This window comes from Phocoena sinus, chromosome 12 (assembly GCF_008692025.1).
Source record: "Phocoena sinus isolate mPhoSin1 chromosome 12, mPhoSin1.pri, whole genome shotgun sequence".
Taxonomy (NCBI): domain Eukaryota; kingdom Metazoa; phylum Chordata; class Mammalia; order Artiodactyla; family Phocoenidae; genus Phocoena; species Phocoena sinus.
In genome coordinates, this window is record NC_045774.1 from 63,484,365 (window position 1) to 63,494,985 (window position 10,621).

The 10,621-nt window shown below is 39.5% G+C and overlaps 1 pseudogene; it reads right to left on the bottom strand.

The window, feature by feature from the left end:
* Positions 1-9,984: 9,984 nt before the first annotated feature.
* LOC116763672 lies at positions 9,985-10,416 on the bottom strand (annotated as a pseudogene).
* Between the last annotated feature and the right edge of the window lie 205 nt (positions 10,417-10,621).

The following is a 10,621-nucleotide window of genomic DNA, read 5'->3' on the forward strand; positions in this document are numbered from 1 at the left end:
ATTCCTTTCACTAGAAAAGTAGGTAGGTAAAGGATGTTTTTTGTTGTCAGCTTGAGTAAAGATAACCTATGTTGTGGGTTATAACCTAAAGATTATGAAATTAGAATCAAGCAGATTTGGTTCAAATCCCATCTCTGCTATCCTAGGTATTAGTGACCTGGGTTATAATTTAACTTCCCTGAGAGTCACTGTCGTCTCTATAAAAGTTGGAATTAAATCTTCACTTTAGGATTGCTGCGAGGATTATAAATATCACAGGGCCTATCAGAGTAAACACATTCATCATATATGTAGTTGGCTTTGTGTGTGTGTGTTCGGGGGCGTTAATTATCCTCATTTAAATTATTTTTTTTTACTTTTGCCTTACTTCAGGAAAAGCTTTAACTTCCTTGCCATACTGGTTTCTGTTGACCTGAAATAAATAGACTGCCTGATATTTCCCCAGCAAAAATGGGTTCGTTTGGGATCAGCAGAGAATTGCAATTTGAGGTCTGCAGCCAAGGTGAGCTATATGTGCAAGTGCCTGAACAGCATGAGAAGGAAAAACAAAACAAAGCAGTTTTATAGAAGGGAAGAGGAAGTTGAGAGTGCTGTAGAAAACATAAGAGTCCATGGTTTTTCAATGGCTGAATCCTTGCTAAGAAAGAAGAGGGGTTTTTCTTTTTCCTTTTGGGTTTTGCTGTTGTCTCAGGGCATGAGAGGTCCCCATTCTGGTCTCCCACCTATATTTAATTGATGTCCTTGTTTATTAATTTTTTACATTTCAAATCCCTTTTAATCAAGATATTTATGATCAAGAGTCAGGCTTTCTCGTTTCAACAGTTTTTTGTCCCTCAATGCCAGAAAGGACCTTTCCTGGGTGTAGGGTCTCACGTTGAAAGGAAAGTGCACAGATAGGAAACCTGTTGAAGTCACATTTGAGTAACAAAGAGAGGTAGGGGGTAGAACTCTCAGGTACTTTTTATGTAGAGTCCATATGTTACCAAGATTGTAATCATTGGAGATCATCTGAAGTGTTACATCATCATCAAATGTTTGGTGACAGACTTCCAACAGGCCTGGTTCAGGTATCTTGGAAACATCTGTTTCATCAGATGTGGTCTGCTTCAATTCTGGGAAATCTGTACTTTCAGGTCACCAGATGATGTGCAGGTCCAGTCAGGGTTCAGTGCTTACTTTAGGTGTGTCATGTTTGAGGGCCTCTAAAATTGTGCCAATTGAGTCTTAATAATGCCATTACTATGCTTGACTAAACCAAAAGACTAAGGGTGACAAGCATAGTGAAAGTGATATAAAACTGGCCAAACAGCACAGACTTGTCAAAGTATCTGGACAGTAAAATGGATTCCTCAATCACTGTGAAGTTTGAGAGGACTTCCCCAGGTAGGGATAATCTTTTCCAAAAAGACTTTAACTACAGAAGAGGCAGTAGCTTGTCCACAAGGGAAGTCTTCAGTCTAGTATGAAACATCCAAATCATGAATAAACTTACTTATATCTATAAGATGGAGGAAGTTGTATGAAATCAATTTCCCAGACCTCGAATGGTCAATTAAGAAGTTTAAAATGTCTGGGAGCAATACAAATAGGCTTCTCTGGGTTGTATTTTGGACAAGTGAGACAAGTCAGATAGGCATCTTTTATGGCCTTGTAAATATTTCCCCATCAATATTGATTCATGAAAACTATCATTTTGTCTGTAGGCCAATGGTTTAACACATGTACAGTGATGAGGGGTGGGAATTTGAGAGTCTCCAGTAGGACTGGGCTGTTAGTTGATCCAAGCCAAAACTTTCTCTTTTTATCAAACCTGCAGTTGTTGAACTTACAATCTCTTTCTTCCTTTTCTGGGGCTTATTGATGAGTTTCTCTAGCCAACTTTTCTAAGGTATTATCTGGGGAAATATTCCTTGGACCATGACAGAGGTTTGGCTGCTCTTGGTCCCTTTCAGGGCAGCACTCCTTGTGAAAATATCAGCAAGGTGATTTCCCTTGACTGCAGAGTATCAAGTTTAGAATGCCCCAGAATCTTACCTATAGCTAAAGTGACAGGTAAAAGTAATGCGTCTAATAATTCCTGAACATAGAAGCCATTTTAATTTTATTTCAGATGGAAGTAAGGAAGCCACACTGCTTCTAGAACATTCCAAAATCACAAGCTACTCCAAGAACATATCTACTATCAATATAAATATTGGCAATTTTGTCCTTGGGTAAAATACAAACTAGTGTAAGAGCATATAATTCAGCTTGTTGAGCTGAAATAGCCATAGGTATAGATGCTGCCTCAACAACATCAAAAAGAGTAGCAATAGCATACCCAGCACAATATTTGCCATTGTCATCTTTTATATAAGAACCATCAGTGAACCATGAGAAGTCAGTGTTACCCGAAGGAGTATCCTGCAGATCATCACAGGGAGTCAGGAGGTAATCTATCAGCATTAAGCAGTTGTGAGGGGCTTTGTCAGTGATAGAGGGGAGAAAAGTGGGGTTAAGGTTATTATGGTGTAAGAGTTATGTGAGGAGCAGTTAACAAAAGGATTTCACTAGAGGTGAAGCAGCTGGCTGGGTAATGTTGAGTGTGATGAGAATTCAGGAGAGCTTTTATTATATGAGGTACAAATGGTTAAAGGGCATCCCACAAAGATTTTCTCAGTGGTTTAACTAAAGGACAGTGACAGTAATGGCTCTAAAACAAGGGGGGTATCTCCATCCCACAGGGTCCATTTGCTGATTACAATATCTCAAGGGCATTTCCTTCCTGTTCAGTACAAAAAGAAAAAGAGAAATCTGACTATTGGGTTGCTCAAGGGAGGTAGATTTATTAAACTCTACCTTAAAAGCCTTAAAGTTTACGTCATCTGGCTCTTCCTATACTATGGGTCAGGCTTGTTATTCTTTAGTAAAACGTACAGAGGCTGATCTGTAAGAGAGAAATATGGAATCCAATTTTAGCAATAACCAACTAGATGGAGAAAACCTCACAGTTGATGCTTACTTCAGGGCTTTGGGAAACTTAGGACATCATGAGGTCTACGTGGATCTAGTTCTAACAATTGTCCTCATATCAGATGCCCTAAATATCAAACCTGGGTTTGGGCAAACTGCAAATTTTCTTTGATGACCTTATGTCCCTTTGAGGCTAAAAGTTTAAGCAATGGATGTGGTCTTCCTGTGAGGAGCCTGAGAAGGAGAACAAAGAAGCAAATAACCTACATATTGCAACAAAGTAGAACCTCTAAGGAACTTTATATCACCCATATCAGCCTTCAGGATTTGTGAGAAATAAGAAGGACTTTCAGTAAAACTTCGAGGCATTACTATCCAGGTGAATTGTTTTTCTTCCCAAGTGAAGCCCAAAAGGTATTGGGTAGCTTCATCAACTGGAATACTAAGGAATGTACTGCTTAAATCAGTCATAATAAAGAATTGACACCTGGTGGGAATAGATGTTAGTAGTGAATGAAGGTTAGCAACAACAGGGTGTTGAGGGATAACAATGTTGTTTATTGACCCTGAACTAACCTCCACCCTTGGCTCTTAGGTTTTCATACTGGTAAAATGGAATTGTTATGTGGGCTAGCAGTACAAGGCATAATGAAGCCTAGAAGTTTGTAATCTTCTATTATGGGCTTTATACACTGAAGGGCTTCGTATAGGGTGTTGACTGATTCTGGAGAGAGGTTTTGAGGCCTCTATTTGAATCCTGATGGGAGGTGTGCTGTGAATTTTGCCAATATCAGTTGGATATTTTGCCTGTAAAGAGGGTGGTAGCAATTCAAAAGGGACAAGTGATCAGTGTTTCCAAGAGTCAGTTCTGGTATCATTAGAGACAGAACAAATAAGAAGGTCAAAAGGTCAGTTAGTTCAGTTTGATGATTGCTGTTAAATTCCAGAGTTTTTCTCTCCTGTTGGGGAAAAAAATCTGGCATCATGCTTCTCTAAGAAGTATTAGCCTAATAAATGAGTAGGGGCAGAGGAACTAAGAAGGAAATGGTGTGTTTCTCTCAAAGGGCCTAAGTAAAATAGAATGGGTTCAGACACAGGGACCTGTTGAGGTTTATTAGAGATCCCCGCTATTTGAACTGCTTTAGTACTCTGAAGTAGGGGCTTCTTTATATTGGTGTTGAGCACCAAAAATGTGGCTCCAGTGTCAATTAGGACTGGAAGAGATTCATCCCCAATCTGGAAAAATGTTTGTCCAAACCAATCTAGAGGTAGGATAGGGAAAAGTCTCTGTAGTTCTTCAGAGTCCTGTCATTGAAAATTGGAAGGACATTAGAAAGGCTGGTTAGAGGGCTGAAGGTGCCTAAAGCACTTAAATTTATAACAATCTCTTTCCCAATATCCTGGCTCTTTGTAATAATAGCAGAAGCTAGGAGTGTTTTGGTTTTGTTTAGCAGCCTTCATTTGTTGGTGTTGAAGATTAAGAATTTTGGCAGTCTTCTTGTGAAGTGACTCATCTAGAGCGTGAGAGAGCTGGTTTGTTGGATTAAGTAAATCTGGAGTAGACATAGTTTCCCATTCCATCCTGGCCCTTTTTGCTAGAATGGATAGGTCCAAGTTCAGCCCATTAATAAACATAGAGTTAAAAGCTACCCAGGTGGAATCAACATCAAAGGAGGACCAGAATTTTCTTTAAAAATAATCTAAAGTCAGTTGTAGTAGTCATGATTGGATTCCTCAGATTTTTATGTGCAAGTCTAAATTTTGTTCCAATCAGCAGCCCTAGGAATTGCCTAGTGAAGTCACCTAGCAAATGCCCAAGTCTGATCATATAAGTTAGTGGACTGGTCTACCAGTTGTAATCCTAGAGACCTTTCAAGATTTTCCCAATTAATGGTTTTCACCCAGTGCTGGGCCTGACTTTCACTGGCAAGCATATGAACTAGCTGATGAAATTCAGAGAAGCCAGGTTGATAAGTTTAAATTTCTCAGGAAATATGTAAGGATCTTCAGTTACTCTGGGAAAATCTTGGACCAATGGTTCACAATTCAGCTTTAGTCCAGGGAATATTAAAAAAAAAATAGGGGTTTAGCCTCTGGATCCTCAAAATGTTTAATTTTAAAGGGATGGGTTTTATTAAGTTCATAGGAAAAGGGAGTGGGAAGAGTTTCAGAGAAAAAGAAAAGTTTGGAGAGAGAATCAGTATGGGGGAGTCAAGGGTCTGGAGGAGGCATAGGTGGTATAGAAGGGTCAGAAGTAGAGGGTACCAGAGGCAGAGTCTCATGAGGAGACAAGGGAAAGAGACAAGATGGAGCTGGAGGGGGAGCATGTGTCCAAGAAGCAAAGGAAGGAGAGTCTGAGGCTTCAAGAGCATTTTTATCTTCTAAGTGTTTGTTTGCCTCAGTTAATCTTAAAGTCTTACTTTGCAGAGAGGCAATTTTAGACTTCTGATACCATTGGGAAGCCTCAAAATAACAATTGAAAAAAGCATTCCACTCAGTTCTGGAAATTTTTGAGCCATTGTAGTCCAATTCAGTTATAAGGAAATTAACTATGGGATTTCAAAAGTTCCCCATAATGGTCACTGATATTCTGAATTGCCTTTGGTCGGGTTGGTCCATTTTATTAAAAATGTGTGTGAGGAAAGATCGCGGTTTTTAAATATTAAATTGGCTAGAGTCCCTATAGTGGGTGCACCCTCAAAATATTTAGTTACCTGGGATCTCGTTTCTCAGAAGTTTCTCTCTAGAGTAAAAGAATAATTTTTAACAGGTCAGACATCTTACAGCTTAAACAGCGCAATTCAAACAGCTTTCAAGCTAGTACCAGCCAATTCTAAGGTTAACAGTTTGGTCTTGGAGGAGCCAAACCAAAGGCTTTTTTTCAGCCAGTGTCCAGAGAATAGCCTATTCCTTTGGAATAGGCTGATGGCTTAACCGTCACTATTTCAGTAAAGCAGCTCCTGTTCCCTAAGGAATGTGCTGAGGGTTTCTCAGCCAGTTTTAGCTGAAATAGTCTTATCTCAAAATCAGACCCATATGCAGAACAAGGCCTTAACCAGAAAAATTAAACTTTAAAATAAATCCCAAATAAAGTCAGGAGAGCTTCAACTGCAAAGAGGGTATGAGCTTGGATCCTGGAAAAAGACACATATTCAAATTCTAGGGTCAGTAAGGAAAGCAGTGAGTGACAGTTGTGGGTTTCATACCCATTTGCTTACCTGCCCTCGAGCCTTCAGGGGTCTTCAGTGGTCCCCCATATGGGTCACCAAAATTTTGACCTGAAATAAGTAGACTGCCTTTTATATCTCCAGTAAGATGGGTTTATTTGGAATCAGCAGAGAACTGCAGGTCACGGTTTGTATCCATGGTGAGTCATGTGCAAGTCCCTGCACATCAAGGAAAAGAGAACACTTTTATAGGGGAAAAAGAGGAAGTTGGGAGGGATATAGTAAACAGAGTCCATGGCTTTTCATTGGCTGAGTCTGTAACGGGAAAGAAGAGGAGTCTTTCTTCTTACTATGGGCAGTTCTATCTTCTCAGTTGTGAGAGCTCCCCCTTTTTGTCTCCCAACCCTATTTAATTGAGGTTTCACTTTATTAATTTTTTATATTTCTGCAAACCATCTCTTTGAAATTTGTCAATTTGTTCTAATTGCTACAACATACTCTTTTTCCTCTTGTTTAGATATAGACTTTTTTTTTTTTTTTTTGCTGTACGCGGGCCTCTCACTGTTGTGGCCTCTCCCATTGCGGAGCACAGGCTCCAGACACGCAGGCTCAGCGGCCATGGCTCATGGGCCCAGCCGCTCTGCGGCATGTGGGATCTTCCCGGACCGGGGCACAAACCCATGTCCCCTGCATCGGCAGGCGGACTCTTAAGCACTGCGCCACCAGGGAAGCCCTAAATATAGACTTTTTAAGTATTTCTATCCTGAACTCTTCCCCACCCAACCTGTTTCCACATGTTCTTCTTTGTTGATCACATAGCCAGTTGGTGGGGCACAGTCAGGTAAAGGAATCTAAACTAAGGGTAAAATAAGGGAAGCAGAGCTCTCTGTGTGCCCCTATACAGGCAAAGTTGTCTCCTCTTATTGCTCCTTTTCAATATCATGCTGGAAATTCTAGCTAATGTAATTAGACATACATAAATAATTAGATCGATTGATCGATAATTAAATAAATAAATGGTATACAGAATGGGAAGAAAGAACTGAAGTTGTCTTTGTTCACAGATGACGTGACTGTTAATATAGAAAATATAAAAGAATCAACCAAAAAATCTAATATGTGATCAATAGCAAGGTTTTAGGATACAGAGTTCATATACAAAAGTTAATAGCTTTCTTATATACAAGCAATGAACAAATGGAATTTGAAGTTAAAAATGCAATACCATTTATAAAAGCAACCAAAAAAATGAAATACTTAGGTATAAAACTAACAAAATGTGTACAAGATCTACATGAGGAAAACGACAAAACTCTGCTGAATAATATGAAAGAAGAACTGAATAAATGAGGAGATATTCCATGTTCATGGTTAAAAAGACTCAATGTTGTCAAGATGTCAGTTATTTCCAAATTAACCCGTGGATTCAATGCAATTCCAAAATCCCAGAAACTTATTTTGTGGATAAAGGCATATTGATTCTAAAGTTTATATAGAGAGGAATAACCCAGCATAGCAAGCACAATATTGAAAGAGAAGAACAAAGTTGGAGGACTGACACTACCTGACTTAAAGACTTACCATAAAGCTGTAGTAATAAAGACAATATTATATTAGCAAAAGAATTAAATAGATCAACTAGATCAATGGATCAGAATAGAGAGCCCAGAAATAGTACCCCATAAATGTAAGCAGTTGATCTTTGACAAAGGAGCAAAGGCAACACAATGAAGCAAAGATAGTCTTCTCAAAAAATGATGTTGGAACAACTGTATATTCACATGCAAAAGAATGAATCTAGACATAGACTTCATACCCATCAGAAAAACTAACTAAAAATGAATCACACACCTAAAGGCAAAACAGAAAACTGTAAAGTTAGAAGATATCACAGAACAAAGTCTAGTGTTGGGTGTGGTAATGACTTTTTAGATACAACACTGAAGGTACAGTACATGTGAGAAATAATTGATAAGCTGGACCTCATGAAAATTTAAAACTTCTCTGTGAATGTCATTTTCAAGAGAATAAGAAGACAAACCACACACTGAAAAAAAATATGAAAATGACACATCTTTAAAGGACTGCTCTGCAAAATACACGAAGAACTTTTAAAACAGCCATGAGAAAACAATCTGATTTTAAAATGAGCCAAAGACCTGGGCAGATACCTCAACAAAGAAGATATACACATGGCAAGTAACCATATGAAAAGATTCTTCACATCATGTGTCATCAGGAAAAAACAAATTAAAACAACAATGAGATTATGCTACGTATTTTTTCAGAATGGTCAAAATCCAGAAAACTTACGACACCAAATGCTGATGAGGTTGTGGATCAACAGGAACTCTCATTCCTTGCTGGTGGGAATGCAAAATGGTTTAGCCACTTTGGAAGACAGTTTGGCAGTTTCTTACAAAACTAAATACGGTTTTACCATACAATCCATCATTCATGCTTTTTGTTATTTACCCAGATGAGTTGAAAACATATGAATGCATAAAAACCTACACATGTGTGCTTTTAGCAGCTTTGTTCAAAATTGCCAAAACTTGGAAGTAACCAAAATGTTCTTCAGCAGCTGAATGGGTAAATAAACTGTGGAATCCCCAGAAAATGGAATATTATGCAGTGCTAAAAAGAAATGAGCTGTTAAGTCATGAAAAGACATGGGGGAAACAAATTAATATCAATAATTGAAAGAAGCCAATCTGAAAAGTCTACATAATATATGTTTCCAACTATATGACATGATGGAAAAGGCAAAACTATGGAGATAGTATAAAGGTCAGTGGTAGGCAGGGTTTTGGGGTGGGGGAAGTGATAAATAGGTGGAGCACAGAGGATTCTTAATGCAGTGAAAATACTCTGTATGATAAATACATGTCATTATATATTTGTCTAACCTCATAAAATGTCCAACACCAAGAGTAAACCATTATGGACTTTTGGTGAGTATGATGTGTTGATGTAGATACATCAGTTGTAACAAATGTGCCGCTCTTTTGGGGATATTGATAATGGGTCAGTCTATGCACATGTGGGACAGGGGATATATTGTACCTTTCTCTCAGTATTGCAGTGAACCTTACACTGCTTTTTAAAAAAATATTGTTTTAATTAAAAAGTAACAGTTGGGGCTTCCCTGGTGGCGCAGTGGTTGAGAGTCCGCCTGCCGATGCAGGGGACAGGGGTTCGTGCCCCGGTCCGGGAAGATCCCACATGCCGCGGAGCGGCTGGGCCCGTGAGCCATGGCCGATGAGCCTGTGCGTCTGGAGCCTGTGCTCCGCAATGGGATAGGCCACAACCGTGAGAGGCCCGTACAGCAGGAGAAAAAAAAAAAAAAAAAAAAAAAAAGTAACAGTTGGGTACATTTGTGTAGATTTATTTCTGGACTCTTTATTCTGTTCCACTGATCTGTGTATCTATCCCTCCACCAGTACCACACAGTCTTCATTACTGTAGCTATAAATTGACTTGAAATCAGGTAGACTGATTCCTCCTACTTTACTTTTCTTTTTTAAAATTGTTTCAGCTCTTCGAGTTCCTTTGCCTTTCCATATAAAATCTAGGATAATATTGTCTATATCTATAAAAACTATTTCTGGAATGTTGTTATGAATTGCATTACACCTGTATATCCCACTGTATATATGTACTGAATCTTCTTTATCCATTCATCTATCAGTGGACATTTAGGTTGCTTCCATGTTCTGGCTATGTGAGAGTGCTGCAGTGAACGTTGGAGCGCATGTGCCTTTTTGAATTATGGTTTTCTTAGGGTATATGCCCAGTAGTGGGATTGCTGGGTCCTATGGTAGTTCTATTTTTTTTTTTTTTCCTACCTTTATTGGCCAGCAGGCTACTTGAGGGGGATGAAGCAGGAGGAGAGGGTGGCACCAGTGCCAGGCCGGCTGTGCTTCATGGGCTTGTAAGTGATGGATAACTCACCTAGGTAGTGGCTGGTCATCTCAGGCTTGATTTCCACCTGGCTGAAGGTCTTGCCATGGTAGCCGCTCACCATGCTGCCCACCATCTCGGTCAGGATGATCATGTCGCGCAGGTGCGTCTTCACCAACTCAGGCTTCTCCATGGGTGGCACCTCCTTCCTGGCCTTGTGCAGCCACTTCAGCAGCAAGTGCTGCTTCCTATGGAGGCCACAGTTCAGCCGCTGCCTCACACTGTACAGCTGCATCAGCTGCTCACGGGACATGTCCGGCAGCTGGTTGAGGTTCATGCAGTGGTAGGTGAACTTGAGGAAGGTCCACTTCTTCTTCTGCTACACTTCCGCCATCTTGTTGGCTCTTCAGAAAGCCAGTTTTAGTTTTTTGAGGAGCCTCCATACTGTCCTCCATAGTGGCTGTATCAATTTACATATTACTCAGCCATAAAAAGTAACAAAATAGGGTCATTTATAGAGATGTGGATGGACCTAGAGTCTGTCATACAGAGTGAAGTAAGTCAGAAAGAGAAAAACATCAAATATTAATGCATATATG